Raw genomic sequence first — 23,654 nt, forward strand, 5'->3', positions numbered from 1 at the left:
GTTTGGTTCAGTTCAACAAACAACTATGAATTGTATCTTATGTGTTTGGCCCTATATCAGGTCCCAGATATTCATATGTCAAGTTCCTGCTTCAAGGACTGAAGCTGTCAAAAAGGTAAAATGATTAATTGCAGTAATATTCACTGGGAGCCCAGGAGAGGAATCATTTACTTAACCCAAAGGGAAATGGGAACATTTTCAGGAAGCAACAACACTTAAGATTACAAGATAAGCAAGGACTTGCCAGGTAAGAGAGGGGCAAGAGAGATGCAGGGAGAGGAAAGCATAAGAAAATTCAAAACAGAAGCAAGCAACATGGTCATAGAGAAGAACACCAGGTAGTTGTCTTATAGCCAAACATGAGGCTGGTAATGAAACGCAAAGCATAGGGAAGAGTTACTTATGTTAGCCCATCTCCAGGTCAAAGAGACCATTATATGGGATTCTGAGGAATTTTAACTTAAATATGGAGGTGATGGGGTGCTCTAAGAAGTTATATTTAAAAGAAGGATCTTTGAGAGAGATACCACTGGGTAAGAAGCATAGTATCCATGTTCATGTCTGTCTGTCTAAGATTAGAAGAAAGGCTGAAGGTGGAGAGATTGAAGATCCCTGAAATAATGTGTGAGACATGATAAGGGTCTGACCCACAGCAGTGCCAGTAGAGATGGAAAGAATGTATATGAATCAAAGGCACAGGAAATGGTGCTTAAAAACCCATAGGGGGAGTGATGAAGTAAGAGGTTACTTTGATTCTTTGGTTAGGGAATGCAGAAGAAAAAGCTGATCTAGAAAAGAGAAGGAAATCATTCTGGAAGGTAGCTATGCTCACCACTATATCAACAATGCTAGAAGGAAATCATCCTAAGGAATTCCTGAGAAAATATTACCAATTAAACTGGCAAACAAGATGGCTGCAACACTGAAGCAAATATTCAGGAAATACCCAAATATAAACAATACACACTTCACATTATTTGAATTTTTGAAGTAAAATAAGTAAAATTTTGTGAGTAAAAACATCTTTAAAAATGCACTGTTAAGAGCCAACTCATATTAAGAGCGCAAGAGCAAAAGTGAGACACAGATGATTTGATGGAAAATAAAGAGAAAAGGAAAAAGGCATTTTTCAAGTGCTCGAAGCTGTGATCATCATTTCATAAATTCGACTAACATTGACACAGCATCTTAGAATGCAGAATCTGGTCAGGTGTCAGGAAAAGACATGACCTATAGGAAAACATCTGAGGTGTTTATATTAGCAGTCACAGGCAACAAGAGCAAGAAGCATGCCTGCCATGAAATAGAGCTTCAAATGCATTACACCTGCCTTTATTTTCTTACTTCTGAAGCAGCTTGCAGGAAGACATTGACTAACTTTTGAATGAGAAATGGGTAAAATTGGTGTTCCTCTACAGGTAGAAAAATATCAAACCAAGGCTGCTTTCCTGAATCTGATGAAAGGAGAACAGAAAAGTCAGACAAACATGGTGGTGATGGGAGGGGGGTGGGTGGGCTGGTATTTATTAGAGAGTGATACAGGTTTAAGTAGCATTAGAATATTTTGCAATACATTATACCTGTCTGTTAGAATAGAGAACTTCAAGTGGAAGAAAAAGGGAAAAGGGTCTCTGTGAGTGCTACCTGCTACAAGAACAGCGCATTCAGCTTGACAAAGTGGATTCAGAGATCCATTCACCTCAACAGACTCCAATTGCTTGCTCGGCATTGCATAGCAGGGGGCTTCATTAGCACCATTCAAACGCTGGAACTCTCCTCTTGAAGAACAGACGTGGATAACAATTCTTATTAAAGATCCTTCCTGTGAACAGGGTCTACTTTCAGGTCTCCACAGAACTTTAAAGCTTTTAAAAGGGACAAAAAAGTCATCTAGTCTGTTGCCTTCACTGTTAAATTTGCCAGACGCTTCACAGAATATTGAACATTAGAGGAGAGTGCAAAAACACATATATTTTATTTGTTAATCATATTTGCATTTTTCAACCAGTAGTTTGACTTACTGGCCATGCAGCTTTTATGAAGTTTTTAATTTTGAGTGAATATTTAAAAACAAACATTATCATTACATCCTATAAAGTGTAAATCCTTTATTTCATTTTCCCTAACAGAAAGCTAAAATACCAGACTAATATAACAAAAAGCTAAATACAAGACTGATTCGATCAAGGACCCTTTGTAAAAGGATTCACTTTACATGACTAAAATAGGTAGACCCATTTTTTACAATTTTGTATTTCTGTCTATGGGTGCATGTGATTATTTACAGATTTTATATAGTTACACTTCAGTATCCAGACTAAAACATTGTTTTACTATCAAACTTCTAGAATTGAGATCCTTTCTTTAATTGTTTTTACATGCTTAGGTTCTAACCTTATAATGGTGAAAGCTTTTTCTTTGCATAACTTTCTTTAACATATGGAAAATTTCAAATATAAATGAGAGAAATGGAGTAAGGAATTAAAAATATAGTAATTTTAAAATATGGTCTGATAGACATAAAACTATTACAAGTGATTAACTCTTAAATGTTATAATATATTGGAGTTTAATCCCGAATTGTGAGCCTCATTGTCTTTGCATCTTAAAGGGATTGTCATTTTTGGAAGACATCACTAAAAAGTTGCGTAAATCTTACTAATTGATAGATTGATAGTGGCAAAGAACATAAAAACTAGAATTTGTATAGAAATATTCCTAGAAGTAAGAATGTCTAAAAATGTTCAAAACAGGGTCTTTTCAGAGTCAGCATGAAATGATCTTTCCTTAACATAGGTGTATAATGAATGGGTTTTCGAACTGTATTCCAGAACGTAATACAGCTTAAGAGGTAGATTGTGGTGTTCCCTATAGCCTAGAAGATAAAGATGGCCAGAATGTGAAACAAAAAATGTACACAGATATAAAACTGTTGTAATTTAGGTGTTTTAGGTTTTTTTTTTTTTTTTTTTTTTTTTAGGAAACCAGCCATTTTCTAGCATGTTTTTCATAGCAAATGCTCTGACCTTTTATATGTTAATGTGTCTTTTTCAACCATCAAGTTGGTTAAGGATCAGGACAGGAACACTAATACTTTCAAAAGATTCATAACTATCCAGGATCTGAAAAAAATGAGAGGGAACACTATTACTCCTGGGGTATAGATGACAAAATCTATAAACTCAAAAGAGTATCCAGCATCTCCAGTGTTTGTGGAAAATTATTAATTATATTAATTAATTATATGAAGTTCCTTAGCAAAGATGAGAAGTGAGGTCTACCATGCCACAAGAAATGGTTGAAGAAGCTAGTTTTGCCACAGTAAGAGGTACAATCATGGTCCCATCTTCTCCAGTCTGTGTTACAAAATCTGGAGCAATTTGCAAGGTGCAATACTGGGAGTTCATTAAAATTTAGAAATCTTTTAATTGACTTGAAAATTTAGCACCTTTCCTTTGTTTATTAATAAAATACCTATATATATTTAGAAAAGTAAATTATAGACAAAATATTTCAAATATGAAGGTCTCTTTATGCACCTGGTTACATCAAGTCATAATGGAGAGATAATTCTGTTTCCTCAACCACATTATAATCTAATTTTCTACTTCTTGAAGAAGCTTGGGCAATCTACATGAAACCCAACAGAACTGAGGAAACTTGAAATGAACATTATCAAGCAAGTATTCTATATTATTCTTTCTTTTTTGTCCATGAAAGAGTATTGTTGAGTCTAACAGTTTACTGTGTTTTTTATTTTTCTATAAAACTTAATAATGTTAAGAAAATCAGTATTAGCAACAAGGCTTTCCATTTCAAGAAACAATAGATCAGATTATCATTTAGTTCTGAGGTCATTTTTCTAAATCAGCAAATTTTTTACCATATAAGAACGTTGATACAAGAACTGTTTGCACTTTCTGATACTTTGCCATACAATTGTAGTACCTAAAAATGGATAGAAAGTTTTAGTGCAATGTCATTAAATTGAATGTTTGGGTTTTCTTGCAAAATAAACCACAAATCTATGAAGTGGCTAGTATTTTGCTTAAAAATAAATTTAAGTTTTCCAAAAGACTAAGTCATCATCATCATATTAAGTTATTACAGGCCTTCATTGTAATGGTTTATATTCAATTTCCTGTTACTATAAGCATATGAAGATTTGTCTTCTTGACTGACAAGTAACAGACAACATATAAATGTTCTATTAAAAAAGATAAAAAGAAGGAAATGAACTAACTGAAATAATTTTAAATTATTAATGTGCCTTTGATGTTTAATACATTTCTTAAAAAATCCCTTTCACACATTACTCAGGTGACAATTTTAAAACTGCACAGGAGAGTAATTTTTCCTATATAATAATAGAAATACACAGGAATAAACATAAGAACACTAGGTGAATCTCAAATTTACATCTTCAAAGCTTGAACATTTTTCCTGAGCTTCAGATATATATCTATCCAATTTTCTACAGTAATCTTCACTTTTCATGCATTAAACTCATTACCTGTCTTCCCACCTCCACCATCCCATCTTCCTCTTGTGCTTCTAACTTTAAGGGTTGATACCACCATTCACTCAATGAAAGAAGCTAGATGCCAAGGTTTCTCCCTCTTTTTCACTCAAGTATTGAAATTGATTCTACTCTCAAAATCCCTTTAAATTTGTCTAGGCTGGAGATGCCTGGGTGGCTCAATTGGTTAAGTGTCTACCTTTGGCTCAGGTCATGGTCTCAGGGTGCTGAGATTGAGCCCTATATTAGGCTCTCTACTCAGCAGAGTGTCTGCTTCTCTCTCTGCTCCTCCCCCCACTCATGTGCACGCTCTCTCTCTCTCTCTCTCAAATAAATAAATAAAATCTTTAAAAAATTTTTTCTAGGCCCTTGCATCCCCAAAACACCTATCTTATTAGTGCAGGATCTCTACTTTTCACTAGAATTTCTATTATATCTTGTCTTTCTGCATCCAATATTAATCATTTCTAACCCATCCCCTTTCCTAAAATATATGTCACAATGTCATGCCCTTGTTTTTAATCCATTAATGACTCCAGGTTCAAACTCCTTTTTATGAGTAGCATATAGCACCAATGTGATTTGGCCTCTGCCCACCATTTTAATCTCATCTTTCACATTTACATTTTGTTCTAACAATATTTAATGCCTGGTAGGGCTCTTTTACAATTAAGATTTCTTCATTTTCTCTATAAACATGATTTTCAACATTTCTAGATCTTTCTGAAACTTCTCTTATACACTCTCGAAGTTCAAGGACCAAAACTTGATGTCTGAATACCTAGAAGCTAGCATGAACTTAGCACATAGTACATTTTAATAAAAGCAAAATCTTAAAAATGTTTAAATTTCTTCAAGAAATTATTGAATTTGTTAAAGGTTAGGCAACATAAAATTATTCTTAACATTAATAATCATTTCATTTTTAAGTGTGTCTTTATTTCATAGCTATAGATAGGCATTCTCTACATGGTGGTAGTACTATAAACAGAATAGCTATGAAGACTCTAACATAAAAAATGATAAATATAGTTTGAATTACTGAAATAAAAGAACAGACTATTTTGTTCATTGCTTTAAGAGATGTTTAAGAATGGATATAGGATGTTCTGATTAATTAAGTTATCATTGGAAACAACTTATGCTAAATGTGTAGTTTAAAATGATCTACGTGGTATTTGTTCAATTCATGTAACTATGTCATTCACTGATTTAGTACTAGTAGCTTAATTTAATAAGGTCCCCATTTGGGGGTTCCAAAACAGATTTTTGTGGCAACACCATGGTAAAGGTAAGGAAAAACAGCTGGAATGAATGTGAGAGGGTGAAATGCCTCAAACAACCAGAGGCTATGGAAAGGGTCTAAGTTACAGGTATCATTTTTTTTAATAAACAGAGCAATATGAATAATTTATCAGCTGTGTTTTAAAGTTATAATTCTACAAACTGAACAAATAGCTGAAAGATTACCTATATTACTATGTTTTAGAATTTATCTGTTAGTAATCTTTTCCGTGTTTAAAACTCTGAAATTTTCTAGATACAAAATACAAATATTTGCCCTTTATAAATTTCAGTTAAGATTTATAATATGTTAGGGCCATAGGACACAATAATTTATCAAGATATACATAATTATATTTTTTTCATCATGGTAAGTATACTCTGATCCTCATCATCTATTTCACCCATCCCCCAAGGTATAATTTAAATTGAAGAAATATTTTGAACTGACAGCATTATGGTTGGACTTTTTTGTCACCCTGTGGTAGTTTTGTATAAACAGACTGTACTCACGGAGGTTACCAATTCAAACATGCTTTGTGAACTATATAGCCTGTAGCCATTCTCACTAGCTGGGCAGTTAACCTGCAAGACTCATCTTCTTGAGCTATAAAGTATTCAGATATTATACCCTGAAGTGGGAGAGAACTTTTGAATCTTAAAAAAAAAAAAAAAAAAAGTCACTAGAGGCACCTGGATAGTCCACTTGGTTGAGCATCTGATTTTTTAGTTTCATCTGACTCTTGGTTTCAGCTCAGATAGTGATCTCAGGGTCATGAGATTGAGCCCCAGGTCAGGCTCCAAACTCATTGCTCATCACTGCATCTGCTGAAGATAGATCTCCCTCTTCTTCTGCCTCTCCCCCTGCACTCCTGTGTGTGTGTATGTGTGTTCTCTCTCTCTAATAAATAAATAAATCTTTAAAAAATGTCTAAAATAACCACTAATCTTATGCTATCTAGGAATCAAATTATTACATTTCATTTTTATCAATTTGATTTAAAAAATCATTTCAAGATTAGGCAAAAAACTATTAATAAAATTCAATAGATCTTATAATATAGTGAGAGAAATAATATGAGATTATCTTATTGTAAACTAGGATCTTCTTGATCAATCAGTCATTCTAACCTTTCCATCCCAGTATAGCCCTTTAAAGTTTTTAAAGGACATATATCAATAGAGAATTTTAGTTTTAATAATATGCTGGTTTTTTTAATGTGTACATTTTTATTTCAAATATTAGCCAATTGTCCACTAATAAACTATCTTAAAATTTCAAATAACAGATTACTATAGCTAAGAAGCATTTGTGTTGTATGTACTATTTCTATGTAATCCCTACAAATAGAAATCTGAATGTATGATGTATTTCATTACATTCATCACTATAGACATCATATGTTATGGAGATGATTACATTAAATGCTTTCATTTGCAAGAAAAAAAAAAGAAAAGAGTGGGGCTGGTATTAAATGTTTCAAAAGCAGTCCCTTTTAATCTTGTTCGGACTATTTCCTTGTCATGGACAAGAGTCATAACTCAAACTAGTTCTGACAATGTTGTCACTTCCAAAAATTATTTGTTAGGATAAAATCATAAAAATAAAAATGCTTACAAATACTTACTGATTTAACAGAGCCTATATTTTTACCTCATTAAGAATGGAAACTTTGGTATATTTTAGAAAGGGTGAATGGTATGAGTTGCATGAATGAAATTAATATAACATGTATAGCAATAAACATATGATCATTATTTGGTTGTCCTCAAACAGAGTCTTTACACTTCCGAAAAATCTTTCACATTAACAAATAAAAGTCAGGAAATTTTATTTTAAAGTCCACAAAAGGCTATTTATTAATGAGTTAAATTAAAAAAAAAAAAAAAAAAAAAAGAAGAGCTCCCTTTAGCCATGTTTTCTCCAATACACTAAAACACATGCTAGCTGGACTCATTACCATTAAAATATATTTCTTAGCTGCCAATAAATCCTTATAGTGAAGACATCAGTGAACAATGCTGATGGATGAGTTGTTGAAATGGCCAAGTTCCTTCTTCCGAGAATATATCACTTTGCTAGCTATACAATATCCTTTCCATATCCTCTGACACCCATGTGCAGTTAATTTTCTTTTTTTTTCTTTCTTTCTTCCTTTCTGTATTTTTTTTTCTTTACTATCTACCTTCTGATACTTTCTCTTTGGATAGAAGATATTACCTTGACCAACTAATGAGCAAAAAAATTCTATGATTATTTTTTCCCTAAAACTTTTTGGCCTCTCCATTTTTGTTTTTGTTGTTTTACATATAGTAGAAAAATAATTTCCTGGAAAACCGAACTTAAACCTAAGTTTCCTTTTTAATCTCACCATAGTTTCCTCATTTTCTGTTCTAGTCATAGTATGTTCCCATTGCAGTTGAAAGGCTCCAAGATGAGTTACCCAACCATATCTCCTAAAGTTGACTTCAAAGGCTAATAAAAAACAAACTCTAATAAAGCATAAATTACTAACATGGTAAAAAAATATTTTTAACATCTTGTTAATAGTTTCTATAAAATATCTCATTTTTAAAAATTCAGAGAAATTCAGATTTTCTAACAAACTTTTCTCTTGAAAAGTCTACTTGAGTTCCTTTTTAAAAAGTAATCAAGAGATCATAATGAGGAACAAATTTAGAGAAAAAAACATTAGGGGAAACCCATCTCCTTGCTTACAAAAGGCGAATCCTCAGACAAGATGGTGGCATTTCTTTTTTATTTCAGTTACCTGAAAAAAATGCCAACATCTACATCTACTCTTCATTTTGTTTTCAACAAAATATCTGTATTTTTGTTCTTCCATAAAGATTTAGTAATGCATAAACCATTACACAAGCATTTGAGGAAAAAATGCAACATGGTTTCCTATTTTCTATTAGTGCTAGCGAAGGGCAAAATAGTTAATAAGAATTTGGAAAAATACTACAACACAACTTTTATCTCCAATAGTATCTGTAATATTTAAAGAAAATAGCCAACCAGTGTCAAACATTTGAGAAAATATTAAATAGTATATCATATTTCTGTCTTGAATCAGTATAACTAATTGTTCTCAAAACTAGGTATATATTATTTATGTGCTGACAAGTTGGTATGTGTTTCACTGCAGCTGAAAGAAGCCTGTTTTGTTTTGTTTTGTTTTACTTCATTCTGTTTCAGGGAAAGATTATTATTAGTAAAAAATATATATATATAGAAATAGAGCAGTCAATTTATGTATCAATATAGTATATTGGGTTTTTCTTTTAAAACATACTCTATTTTATGGGGCATATACCATACTAATATTTGAAATGACAGAATAAAATATAGAAACAATGTCCTAATTTGCTAAAATGAAGAGGTATTAATCTGCCATTAAATAAAATATGAAATAACATTTAATAAATATGAATATGCCTCTTTTGTGTTTTCATTGGAGTTACAGTTTCATATTATCTTTTTAAAAATTTAAGTATTACTTATAGTATTGCTCTCAGAAATTGAGGTTCTGGCTATTTATATAATTAGTCATTGGTGCCTAAACAAAGAACTTTTCAATAAAAATGAACATTGCACTCATTGCAGTACAGTGCCTCCTCCAACCAAAATGTAAGCAGACTGAATCAAAGAGAATAACCTATGTTCCTTTTCTCCACATATAAAAAAACTGATTTTCAATGATTATTAGGAATCATCTATTAATTCCTGCAAATGAATTTTACTACAATACATTGAACAATATGCCATCCTATGCACACAGTACCCTTTCTAAAACATATCTAGCACAGAAAACAACTTAAAACTGAATATTAAAAATTTGTATTTTCAAAGTCCCCTATTTTCCACTTTTCTCTTGGTTCTTGCCTTAATCTCCAATGGCTATAACTTAATATCTTTTTGTTTCCCTGTCTTTTTCAGTCCATGACCTCAAGCACCTTTCAATCAGAGAATGGTTCTGTATAATGAAGAATTTGGGGCCAATTGTCAAAAATAACTCTTTCTTCCTACCATACTTGGCCATTAAAAATGTAAAGCTATGCATGAAAGTAAGATACATTTGCCTGTCTGTGATGATGCTAAAAAATAACTTGAGGGACACAATATAGGAGGAAGAATCACATTATCTAAACTATAAAGTTGAAAGACTTAGAGAAAGTTCTGGATAGTATCAAGTATGATTTAAAAATTCTATATAGTATTTGTTCTCTTTAAAAGTACTTTGGGATCCCTGGGTGGCGCAGCGGTTTAGCGCCTGCCTTTGGCCCAGGGTGCGATCCTGGAGACCCAGGATCGAATCCCACGTCAGGCTCCCGGTGCATGGAGCCTGCTTCTCCCTCTGCCTGTGTCTCTGCCTCTCTCTCTCTGTGTGTGACTATCATAAATAAAAAATAAAAAAAATAAAAAAAAATAAAAGTATTTTAAGAGAGAAGGCAAGTTTTTATATTATAAATTATATTTAATGATACAATTTAAAAGAAGCTCAAAAGGCAGATGGTGTTAGAAATTTAAGTAGGAGATACTCCCTTCATTCCATAATACATATTTCATAACTAAAGAATATCTTTAATGACTCTTTATGATGTAGAGGAGGGAAAAGAACATATTTAAAAGTTGTTTAGTGGAATTATTTAGTTCTTTTAATTAAAAGTTCCATTAATAGAGGTAGCTTTAGGTGGAGCTTGATTCACACCTCACATATCATAGCATCTATGTCTGAGCTAGACTTCTTACAGTATCAGATCCATTTTCAGCTGGCTTCCATCATCATAGCAAAATGGCTGCAGATGTTCCAAGTTTTACATCTGAGCACCATGAAAAGAGGAAAACTGGAAGGCTTCTTTCTTGCTAGTCCCCCACTTCCATCCCAACATTTAGAGATCTGGCTCTGATTGGGCTAGAAATGAGATATGATAAGTAGTTTACTTCAATCAAGATTAATTTAGCCTTGGGAGAGAGATCAACAGTACATGGCTTAAAAAGGTGGTTTACTAAAGAACAATTAGGGTCTTTAAATAGAAGGAAGGAAAAAGGTTGTCAGACATCTGATAACAGATGTTCAAAAAAGCAGATGCCATACAATATATATTAGTTATGATAAATATAGCAAATATGATTACTAATTGAAAAAAAGCTATAGAGTTTCTCAACAAAATTAGTCTTCATTTATAAAACTAGGTGGCACTCTTACATTTAAATGCAAAATGCTAAAAAAAAAAAAGGTAACTCAAATTAGCAGAAATCTTATTAAGCAAAACAGAAAGACATCCACAAAGGAAATGATAGGCTTACTTAATTACATGAAATTAGTTTAAATGGAAAAAAAAGAAAAACGTTAGGTTTGGAGATATATTTGCAAAACCCTTGCTATATAAATATCCGTATGGTAAGAAATACCTATAAATTTATATGAAAAGAACAAACCAACAAAAAAAATTTAAGCAAGAATATAAGTAGGACTCTCACAGAAGAGGAAATGTACATCATTTATATACTTGTCAAATGATGATCTATTTCACTATTAGTAAGGGAAAAGCAAGCTAAAACCACAATGAATTTTTCCATTCCCAGTGTGAAAAAGTTATAAAGAACAAGAAAATGAATGCTGACAAGGATTAAAAAAAAGCACTCTATCCACTATTGGTGGGTTGTAAATCACCATAATCTTTTGGGAAATAATCTAACAACATCAACTGCAATTAAATCTTAGGTACACTTTCTCATGGAATTATCTAATAGGATATTTAATGGTCCCTCATTGAGCTCCCTTCATGGAGCCTGCTTCTTTCTCTGCCTGTCTCTGCCTCTCTCTGTCTGTCATGAATAAATAAATAAAATCTTAAAAAAAAAAAAAAAAGAAAAGAAAGTTTAAAAAATAAATAAATAAATATAGTTAAATCAATTAAATGCATATGGAAATAGAGTATAAAAAAGAACAGTAAAAAAAATAGAACAGTAAACAAAAATCACTTATAAAGGAAGACATGAATAAAAATTACTCTTTTGTCTAGATATCCTGTTTTAATAGATTTTTACCTATAACTTATTTTGCTTTTCTGGTTTAAAATATCAAGAAGAGTGCATTTATTCCTAATTAAATGCAAATCAATGAGAATTACCACTTACCAGATAGTTTTTCTTTTTTAAAAATTTAATAAAGCCAAAATCAAACTATGAATTAAAAATTACCATTGTTATATGACAGAACAGAGACTTATCTTGCTACGAAGCTGCTGAGATCTCAGAGATGCAAACCCATGTACAAGCCCTGGGCACCTGGTTTTCTGTGGAGGAAGCAGCAAAATAGCTTCCCTCACTCATGGATAGAGCCCTGTACTCTGCCCTGGCTCTGTTCCTATTCATTAAAGTTTAGTTCTATAAAGAACCAAAGAAATCCTTCCTAAAACAAAAATAATGAAGAAATAAATATATAGTAATAATATATAAATATATAGCAATAAGTAAACTCAAAATGTGTCTGTGTCCAGACATTACTAAACCAATGGAAGACAGTTGACTCAAGACATATGGTAAAATTACTTTGAAGATAATACTCTAAAATTTACACAACACAGCATTTACCTTTTATTTATCTTTTAAATATTCAGGTCCTTAAAATTGTATTTGTACTGAAAAATATTTAAATTGACTTTCATAATAAAATATGTAAGTTACCTGGGCAACCATTATTAATTTTTCCTGAGCTGTATTAATAGTACATACTAAAGAAACGTGATAGAACTCTGGTCATCTTTGTAAAAGAACAGATTTTCAAGGGAAAAAAAAGCTGATCTTTACTACTTTAATTTTTTTCAAAAACTAAAATCTTTATAAAAATATTAGCAGATTGGGATCCCTGGGTGGCTCAGCAGTTTAGCGCCTGCCTTCGGCCCAGGGTGTGATCCTGAAGACCTAGGATCAAGTCCCACGTCAGGCCCCCGGCATGGAGCCTGCTTCTCCCTCTGCCTGTGTCTCTGCCTCTCTCTCTTTTTCTCTCTCTGTGTCTCTCATGAATAAATAAAAAAATTCTTTAAAAAAATATTAGCAGATAGTGTCTTTTTGTTCTGTCTCCACATTAATAAATTAAAACCAATAAAATCTTGATTGTCTTTACCTCTGAGTAACTCTGATTTCACTAAAGTTGTGCTTTTACTAAGAGTATTTTAAATCCTAGGTTTTATTTGTAGTACCATGAAATAGAGATTTATTCTACATATTGATTCACAAGATGCTTGCATCATGTTCAAAATTGAAGAAATTTTTTAAACTTTATAAATAAAACGGAAAATATAAGAAATATAAAAATGACATTAAAGCAATCTATTTTTATATAGCCAATATAATTTCAGTGGTTAAGTATAAGTAGCTCAGCACATATTATGGACTGAATGTGTCCCCTCAAAACTTTTATGTTGAAAAATAAAATGTGATGTTATTAGAAGGTGGAATCTTTGAGGGAGAATTAGGATTAAATGAGGATTTTGAGCCCTCATAAGTGAGGTTAGAGTGCTTACAAAAATCACTACACCGTATGCTTTGTCTCTAGTCTTGTCATGTGAAAATAGAATAAGAAGTTGGCCTGCAACCCAGAAGGAGAATTTCACAGCATTTAACCATGGCTGGCACCAATATCACACTTCCAGCCTCCAGAGCTGTGAGGAATAAGTGTTTGTAAGCTACCTAATCTATGGTATTTTGTTAAATGTACCCAAACTAAGACAATACCTTATTTTTTCTGATTTGATGTTAATTTACAAAGTAGTTCTCACTCTTTAAATAATTTCCTTTTACTGTGCTTTTTACAGATAATTGCTTTGTGTCTAAAATGTAAATCAACTTTGAAATTATACAAGACCTTTTAAGATCTTATGCTCTTAAAATTTTTTTGGCCCTATGCTTTCTTCATTAAAGAAAACATTAATTGCCAATAACTACAATAGTGCTAAGACATACATAGATCAAAATAGCGGATTACAGTGGTCATGTTTGGGGAGCTTCTCTGCAAGCAGCCTCTTTTGTTTGAATTGATCTTTGACTGTTTGAATCATGTCTTGCCTCTTTTTCTGTCACAGCTGATTGGAGCTGATTGTATATTGGACCATACAGAGTTGTGTTAGGATAATCAAACTCATGTATGAGTTTTAGTTATTGAAAAGAAAAAATCTAATAGAGGCCAAGGACTCTCCTTCTGAGAGGAGAGTAGAGTGAACATACAGAACATACAGTGAACATACAGAGAGCTGGTGGCCCCACAGAGAGAGTGAGAGTCATCATCCTGTCCTCCATCCTTAGCACCTGTCTCCAGAATGCCCAATTGTACTTTATTTCCACAATACTGTTATACCCTTAAATATTTAAGCTACTTTGAGTGGGTTTCTGTTTCTTGCAACGAAGAGCCTTGAATACAATGAACATGATTAAAATATGGTTGGTCAATATTTTTGTAACTAAAATCAGAATAATACATGGGAAAAAATACAGTCATTGTCTCCTAAGGTTCAGAACTACATCCTTTTTTCTAAGTAGACTCCACTTCCAGTGTAAAGCTCAAAAGAAGGTTTGAACTCACAACCCTGAGACTGAGACCTGAGCTAAGATCAAGAGTTGGATGCTTAGCTGCCTGAGCCACCCAGGTACTGCCAGAATCTGTTGGAAATCCCCAAAGCAGACTTGAGAACAGGATGGATCATCTAAGCAGAAGAAGCTGTGAGATGGGGGCCTGAGGAGATAGAAAGGCCATTAAGAAACAGAAATGGAGCTGGGAAAACACACATGGTCACAAAATCTTACCTGAGAAAGAACAATAGTCTCAGGCATAAAGTGCAAAGATCCCAAAGGGAAATATAAGTTCTAATGTGAGAAAAAAGCATCTACCATTCAAGATCTAGTTTGGACTACAGAATTTCAAGGGAACAATGTTACAGGAAGTAGATAATGATGCTCAAGTCAGGCATAGTATTTAGACCAAGGGTGTACTTCTAGCCATGCAGGAAAGATTTTTCCATGACAGGAAAAATTTTCTTTTTTAATTTTAAAATTCTCTTTCTTTTTCATAAGAAACATGGTGATAATGGTGATCTCTGTATTGAAATGTATTCTCTATAGCACGTATTTATTATGCATTCATGACTGTATTTACAAGAAGGAGAAAAATAGATCTTGTGCTTCTTAACTTTGAAAAAATAGATTTCCAAATAAAAAGTAAAAGGAAATTAAAATACAATGTAAAAACCACAGCAATCAATTGAATCATTTTATGGGCTTGTGGTATATCTCATGATCAGAAATACCATTATATATTGCAAGAACTATTTGAGGGAAAAACAGAGATTAATTAATGATTAATGACCATGTGCAACTACTATTTGTGACAAATGAGCAAGGTGCTCAATGACTTTAAGCTTGATAAAATGTAGAGGAGCATCACAAGATCGGGGAGCTATATTCTCTCACAGTGTATTGACTGATGGAAATAAACCATAGTGTTGATTTGTATTTCTGAACAAATCATTCAATGAACAACTGAATGAATAAAAATATAATACGAAATTATTTTGAAACTTAGCAATTACAAACTAGCATGAAAATTTAAAGATTAATAATATGTCAATATTTTATTTTTTAAAAGATTTTATTTATTCATGAGAGACATACAGAGAGAGGTAGAGACAGACAGAGGGAGAAGCAGGCTCCCCACAGGGAGCCTGATGCAGGACTCCATCCTAGGACCCCAGGATCATGAGCCAAAGGCAGACATTCAACCACTGAGCCACCCAGGTATCTCTATGTCAATATTTTATTAAACACCCTGGGCTTACAGTGAAAAATACTAGGGAAAAAATGCATACATGAAACCATTATAAACAAGCTTTCTTTTGAAATTGTAATTGGTAATTTCCAATATAAGGCTTACTAAAATTTATTAATCAATTGAAATGAGGATAAAATGATAGCTCTCTAATGGATAAAGAAAAATACATAAGAAAGTAATAAATATTAGTTTATAAAAATGCTAGACTATCATTTTAATGCTTTTAAGGTTACTTTCAATGTATCAACATAATTATGCCCCCCTCACTAAAAAACTTGTAGAATTATAAATATCATTTTGTGTTATCTGAGGGAATAAAAATTTGGAGGTATTATCTTGATATCTAAACTATCATATCCAGTCTGGAATATGGGGATTACTTGTCAGTCTCTTCTTGCTAATTTCACAAATAAGCAGTTATAGCTTAAGGATTTTAGAAACACTAGTAGCATTGTGCCGATGGATGTTGATCTGTGGGTTTCGGAAAAGGGCAGTGGCTAAGCCCTTTTTCAATGCAAAGGAATTTCAGGGCTAATAAGAAGGAGACCAAAAGGAGATATAAAAGGCAATAGCCATGGAAACAATACATACATTGACCTCAGTGATCAAATGGGAAGGCACACCGAAGATGCTGGTATGAGCCATTATTATGGATATGTGTATGTGTGTATTATGTAAATATAACCGTGTGTGTGCGTGTGTGTGTGTGTGTGTGTGTTTGCCTGTGTGTAAAGAGCTATTGATTACATGCTGACCTTTACTGCACGTCATAACTTCATAACTTAATCTCTGGTTCACAACTGACTAAGGCGAGTATAAGGGTGACCTGACACAGCTTAAAATTCCTTGATATCTATATGTTACATTCAACATATACATATGTGATGTGTATATGGTAACCCTCCCAAGTAAGGGTAAGGTATTAATATGAACCCAACTAGGGTGATTTAACATTATCTAGCACCATAAGAACATATTTATATGTAACTGAAGGTGCTTATCCCATAATATCCATTTGGCACATGGAATTTCTCCCCATCATATTCAGTTCTTTAAATACCAAGATCTCTACCATCACAGATTTTCTTGTCACAATTACTCTGATGTAGAATGTTCCTTATCTCCTTGAAAGCTGGCTTTACCTTCTACCCCTAATTTGCTATAAGCAATGAGCATAAATAACTTTGGTTTGGAGATGAGTGAGTTGATACAGAACATTAAAAGAACAGTCATGGAAAGTAATGTGAGCATAAATTTGATTGTAAGTGGTCCCAGCAGAGTTGATGAAAAACTGGATAAACAAGATTAGATTGTTTTCCTAGGAAGTTTTATAGTCAAAAGATACAAGAATAGTACATATCCACGACAACAGAAAATTAATATACTTGCTAAAATTTGAAGTTTTACTTGATGAAAAAGTAATCAAGTATATCAAAACATAAAGTTATTTATATCTTTGTTTCTCAAATTATGGCCTGAGGACCAGCAGCATAGGCATCACAGAGAGCTTATTAGAAATGCATAATCTCAGACTTCACTTCATTCACATTAAATGTGAACCTGTCTTTTTAACAAGATCCCCAGGTGACAAGTATGCACATTAAGGCTTGATATACACTGGTTTTAGATTATCCTTAACTTTGGGGTTTCATATATTTCATAAATATGTTCCTGTTATTATCAAGACTATTTAAAGCTTCTAAAAATATTTAGGAAATCATCAAAAATATTTTTTATAATTTTTTTGTCCAGCAAAACAAAAATACAGAGAAATTTATGACACATTTAAGAAAATTCAAAATTCTGGAAAAAGTAGAGGAAATCACAGACCACAGATACATTACTTACAAAATATACATGAAAAGGATATTCCCAAAGCAATCAGACAAGCAGGAATATGTCAAGAGAATTGTATATAAGAACAAAATTAATGGCTGAGCTTTTAGCACTGAGAAATGGCTTCTATTAACTAAAATCAATCATATTTAGAATATAAGCAATAGAGGTCAAATCACGCACCAATTATCTACAGATTAACATCAATTTTGGTGAAAGAGTTTTATTTACATTTTCTATTTAAATAATAGCACCCATAAAGAAAAGACATGTCAAAAATTATCACAGAGCAATAAAAATGATTGCTATATATTAACATAATTAATCAGATTAAAATGTGACACCTGAGTTGATTAGAATCTGTGTTGATTAGAAAAGAGCATCCAACTTTGCCTCTAGAGTTTTTGGTCACTTCATTATATTTCTGTTTGTATCTGACTCTCCTAATAAGAAGATTTAAACAACTCTGGCAATGGCTCAAGAGAAGCCAGAAGGATGAAAATTACAACATCAGCAATTAATTATATGAGGACTATTTGAAATTGTTCACAAAATCTGAAAACAGTATAAAAAGAAAATCAGGTGCTAGAGTTTAAAGAAGTGTTCAAAAATTTAAACCAATGAATTCTGATCTTGGATCTCATGATCTGTTAAGATAGAACAATGTACACTATTAACCACATAAATTAAATCTGATAACTAAATCAGGAGGATAAGCCAAATATTTTCAAATTGTACACTCTAGGAGAGGGCAGTTCCTTAAACCATGATGTATGTTTCTATATCATCACCAGAAAAACCATTTAATTTGGCTTTGAATCAGATTGTTATGCAGATGTTGCATAAAAATCATTAAAAATTCTAATTGATTTTTAGTCAACAGAAGGTATGCCAGATGTTATGCAGTGAGCTTAGGTCATTATTCCATTGTCAAAAATCACTGTGAAGAATAGCAATTTACTTATGATTATAATAAAATAATAGCTATAAAATTTAACTTTTTCTCCTCTCAATACTTGTCTAAAATTTCAAAGTAATTGAAATATCTTTTTCCTCAAATCACATTTTTTAAAACTTAAGGATTAAAGAATAAAAATACCGAAGAGAAGGAAAGAAAAAAATGAGCAGTAACTAGAGGATGTTTTTCGTTTTTTCCCCCCTTCTGAATGTTCCTCATATTAAGGTTGAAATTTCCTTAGAGAAGATATGAATTATATAACTTTTCTGATACTTCTTATTCCAAGAGGCCTTGACTTCTCCGTTTAATTCCTGCCAGTATTCCATGCAACTACATAATCTAATTTGGATAATTCCTCCAACTACTTAGCTGTATGGTTTCTTCTTATTCAGTTATCTTCTCCTTCAACCCAGCAATCAATATGCTATATCTGAAGTTTGTTACTACTCAGTCCTTGAACTGTTCAGTTGGTAAAACTAACAGTGATCACAACCTCCTGCATCCAGTCACCATGACCTCAGTTTTAAAACCATTCCTATATTCCCAGTCCATGCACCCTCTATTGCTTTCACTCCCCAATTCAATACAGATTCTATAATTACAGATTCTATAATTATGTACTTGAACAAACTCTCAACAGGATTATAATTTTCCTCTTCTACTCTATTCTAGCAAAGCAGCTCCATCTTTGCTTATTTTTTTTTTTATTTATTTATGACAGTCACAGAGAGAGAGAGAGAGAGAGAGGCAGAGACACAGGCAGAGGGAGAAGCAGGCTCCATGCACCGGGAGCCCGATGTGGGATTCGATTCCGGGTCTCCAGGATCGCGCCCTGGGCCAAAGGCAGGCGCCAAACCGCTGCGCCACCCAGGGATCCCTCCATCCTTGCTTAGAACCATCAATATGTTTTCCTTAGCTCTGACATTCATTTGGACTAGGAATAGATTATCTTCAAGGTCCTAGAGCTGATTCAGAAGTGTTTCAGTCCTTGTGAAGCCTAGGCTATGATTGGTTGATTCTTATGCCTAGGCTGTATCCTTTAGGGTCTCAGCTGAAAGCCAGTGAGTTTGCAAGGGAGCTTGCTGGTTTGTAGTCCTTGATTATTTCCAATTTTCTTAAAAATACTTTGAGAGAGAGAGAGAGAGAGTCTGCAAGCGCTAGAGCAGGAGGATAGGCAGAGAGCAAGACAATCCTCAAGCAGACTACCCACTAAGCAGGAGCCAATGCAGAGCTCGATCCCAGGACCCTAAGATCATGACCTCAGCCAAAATCAAGAGCTCAGCCAACTGAGCCACTCACATGCCCCTATTTTCAATTTTTGATTGCTAAAAACTTTGGCCTGTTTTTTTAGCTTCCACTTCCTATTCAGCTACTTAGCTTCTCAATTATCTTTAGAAGTGAAATCAGCGAAAAGAAAAACAGCTTCAACTGTCAGGTTCCCTTATTTAGAGTCCAGGATTTTGACTGCCCTATGTCTTCTAACAACTGATATTTTATATTTTTCCCAGGTTACTATTTCTGAACAGAAGAATTGCTCAGAACCAAGCTAGTTTCATTGCTGAAAGCAGAAGGCTATATTGAGTTTGTATTGACTAATGGACTGTTTTTCCATCTAGATTATAAATTCCCTGAAGAAAATAACTTGTCCTCTGTTCATCACTATCTCCCATGTTTCTAGAATAGAGTTAGGAAAGTAGCATTTAATACCTATTACATGAGGAATGAAATGAACATGTAACAGAGAAGAGCACTGAAGAGTAGAAAGGGAAATAAATAGACATAATTGCAGAACTAGCAGGTCTTAGTACTGGGGTAGATCTAGGTCTAATGATCTTGCCAGAGAAAGTAACACTGACAGATCACATTTGAACAACTCTTCCAAAAAAATATTTATTAACAAATTTATTAAAAATAAATAATTTTGTATTAGTGACGATAAAATAACCAGTAAATTTTGAATTTTCATACATAAGTTTACTTTTGTGATTATAATATTTTCATCACAGTAGTGATGTAATTAAGTGTATAGGCTCAGGGGCTAGTCTACAGGATTGACTCTTGGCTCTGTCATGTACAGGTATTTCATCTTGACTAGGTCTCTTAATTAAGTTCAGTTTGTGTAAAATACCATTAATAATGGTATAAAATTCACAGAGTCTTGTCTATATGAATACAGTTAGTAAATGTAAAGTACTTAAAACGCTGTTTGGCATAAGACATGTTCAATAAATGTTAGAATTCAATGGTTGCTGTTACATCACAAACTACTTCTCCAATGATCTCACGTGCTGCAAGATCTATGAAACGAATTGTCACTGCAGTAATTTATAAGTAATTCTACTTATTTCACCTAATATATTGTTATCTCACAGGTTTTTTATGATTTAAAAAGTTAATAACATTCTCAAATATGTTTTAAATTTCTGGTTCATGATGATAGATTGGGCACACATTTTGCCCTCTGCTACCTCCTTCTATCTTTCAATCACTAAAATAACAGCAAGGACAAAAGACATTTGTTCAAGTGTAGAGAATGTGGATGGGATAACACAACTGATTAACCTAAGCAAAGGGAGTCATAGATAAGGTCAGCACAAGAGAAGGCAAGGCTTAATGAAGGTGGATGCTATTTCCTTTTTAGCGACAAAACTTCCCTTCCCCCTCTCTTTCCGTAATTGACAAGTAAGAAGAGCAGAAGGAGCAGGTTTGCCAATCTGCGTGTATTTCCACATATATGAGCCCTGTTATTAGCACAATCACTCAGAGAACAGTACCGTAGAAATTCAAACTATAACTGTGAATATAAAAGAAAATCAATATAATATGAAAAGAATGAAAAAATCCCCCAATGTAAAGGAAAAGAGTAAAATGATACAACATGTGAGGAAAGAGACATAGAAGATCAATTCAAGAAGGTCAACGTCAATAAACGTACCTGTTTCCCAGACAAAAAGAACAGAGGTAGGAGAGGAAAGGGAATAACTAAAGAAATCACATGAACTGTCCTGGCTAAATAAACTGAGTCTTCATGATAAAAGATGTCACAAAGGGCAAAATAAAACTTCCTGTAGTTGGACATATCTGGTTAAATTTCAGAACAAAGGTCAAAAGAAGATCCTTAAAACATATAGAACCTTTTCCTCTCCATCCTCCCAAGAAAAAGTCAGCATTTGATACTTCACTAGCAACTCAGATTTCTGAAAGACAATGGAAAAATATCTTCAATGGGAAATGATTTTGTGAGAAATGATTTTGAATATTAAAAACTCTGGCAATGAAATTATCAGTGAACTATAAAAGCAAAAAAAAAAGACATTTCAAATGTGTAGGAACTTAGAAAATGTATTTCCATTTTTTTTTTTTAATTACTGGAAGACAGCTGTACTCAAACATAATGAACGAGGAATTCTGGAGAAGAACTGACAAGCATAAACTGAAATTCAAGAAACTTTGTATATAACACCGGAATACACCAAGGAGAAATTCTAGAATGATAGCTGACCAAAGGATCTAGTAAGAAATTATTTCTGATTAGCACATTCAAGATATAATATGATAAAAAAACTAGAGAATATTAGTAATATATTACTAATATACTCTAGTAATTAGAAACAATTGTGAGTCCCAGAAAAAGAGAAACAAACTTTTTTTCTAAGAAAAAAATAAAAGTGTAGGTGGAAATTCTTGTTTTTAAAAGTTCTTGTTCAAATATAGCAACTGAAAATATGACATAATTCTAAGCAAGAGACTGGATTTAGGAAAAGATTCTTATTTTTCCATGTGCGTGCATATACATCCCCTGCAGGCAGAAAATTTTGCTACAGATAAAGAATTAAACTATTTTACCCACAAACCCAACCACATTACCTAGTAAATAGTAGCTACATAATCATATTATAAATTCTATTTATTGAAATTCATTTTCAGAATGAACCTACAGTAAAAATTTGCAGATAACTATAGCTAATAAATATTTTAATACCTAAAATTATTAAAATACTAGTTTGAGATGTGGAGGGAGGTTGGAAAAAAAGTTAACTGATGCTAAATTACTCATCATTCAATTGTCTGACGTGAAAGATAACTGTTTTTTTTTTTTTTTAAGATTTTATTTATTTATTCATGAGAGACAAAAGAGAGAGAGAGAAGCAGAGACACAGGCAGAGGGAGAGGCAGGCTCCATGCAGGGAGCCCGATGCGGGACTCGATCCCAGGACCCCAGGGTCATGCCCTGGGCTAAAGGTAGACACTTAACTGCTGAGCCACCCAGGCGTCCCAAAGATAACTGTTTTAAATAATAGATGGATATAGAAATATAGGTTAATTTTTATTAATTAAATTCATCATTAATTTATAAAGTTATCTCCAACTGATAAACAAACAAAAATAACTCTTAAGGGACAGAAAGTTCAAACAGTAAAGAGAATTAATTCTCACCTTCCATTCTGGAAAAATAGCATATTTTGCTCATAGTTGGTGTATCATGAAACACACACACACAACTTATACCACCAAAAGAACTAAAAATAGAGATGATCCAAAGTAGTTTAAGAAAAGGAACTGTTGTTGAGTGAACTGGGGAGACCTCTTGGGCCCTGAGGCCTCCACTCAGCCCCTCTCCAGGACATCCCTCAGAGGTCACAGGAAAATGCAGGGACGGATCAGACGGTAGTTGAGTGGCTCATGTGAAGAGTTCATTAAAGAGAGACTACACTCTCAAGATGTGGGGGCAGCAAGCTCAAGGGGGAGTTCCACCTGGGGTTTGGCTCTGTTTTATTGACAACTGTAAACTAATGGGTGGGATACTTATTATTTGGGGAGGGGGTTTCTTTGCGAACAGAGTTTCACACCTTTTCTCCCTTACTTGGCCAGGGTCTCAGGTCTTCTTTGTCTTGGGCCTGTCTGGTTTCCTCTGGCTTCTCGGTGGCCTTGTTTATGGAATGCTGCCAGGACAGGTTGCTAACTTTCCTGATAATGGGCCTCAACTTCCCCTTTGCTGGCCTCCAGGCATCCTGTTAAAGCCTAACCGTTTACTCTAACAGAACTGGTAATGTGGCTTAAGAGGAAGTCTTTTACTATTTTTTTTTCTTCTTAATGCTGTTTAAATTTTTATTTGCATGTCATGTTTTAAAATTGTTTTGAGGTTGGCTGATATTTATTCCACTAATATTACTCATCTAAGCAGATTCTATCACACCAGAATTGTTTGAAATATATGTGGACT

General features: G+C 33.3%; 1 protein-coding gene and 2 long non-coding RNA genes across 11 annotated transcripts in view; 1 reads left to right on the forward strand and 2 right to left on the reverse strand.

Moving 5' to 3' along the window:
- The window catches only part of LOC140625492 (uncharacterized), a 32,653-nt gene extending 28,965 nt beyond the window's left edge, over window positions 1-3,688 (forward strand). Inside the window, exons 3-4 of the long non-coding RNA XR_012024824.1 lie at window positions 61-115; window positions 3,618-3,688. This is a non-coding gene — a long non-coding RNA (uncharacterized lncRNA). The remainder of the gene's footprint in view (window positions 1-60; window positions 116-3,617) is intronic.
- SPAG16 (sperm associated antigen 16) overlaps window positions 1-23,654 on the reverse strand; it is a 908,675-nt gene that overhangs the window by 678,316 nt on the left and 206,705 nt on the right. The gene's annotated exons all lie outside the window — the stretch shown is intronic.
- LOC140625495 (uncharacterized) overlaps window positions 1-23,654 on the reverse strand; it is an 80,797-nt gene that overhangs the window by 17,316 nt on the left and 39,827 nt on the right. Inside the window, exon 2 of the long non-coding RNA XR_012024827.1 lies at window positions 3,027-3,122. This is a non-coding gene — a long non-coding RNA (uncharacterized lncRNA). The remainder of the gene's footprint in view (window positions 1-3,026; window positions 3,123-23,654) is intronic.

The sequence above is a fragment of the Canis lupus genome, chromosome 36 (assembly GCF_048164855.1).
Source record: "Canis lupus baileyi chromosome 36, mCanLup2.hap1, whole genome shotgun sequence".
Lineage (NCBI taxonomy): Eukaryota > Metazoa > Chordata > Mammalia > Carnivora > Canidae > Canis > Canis lupus.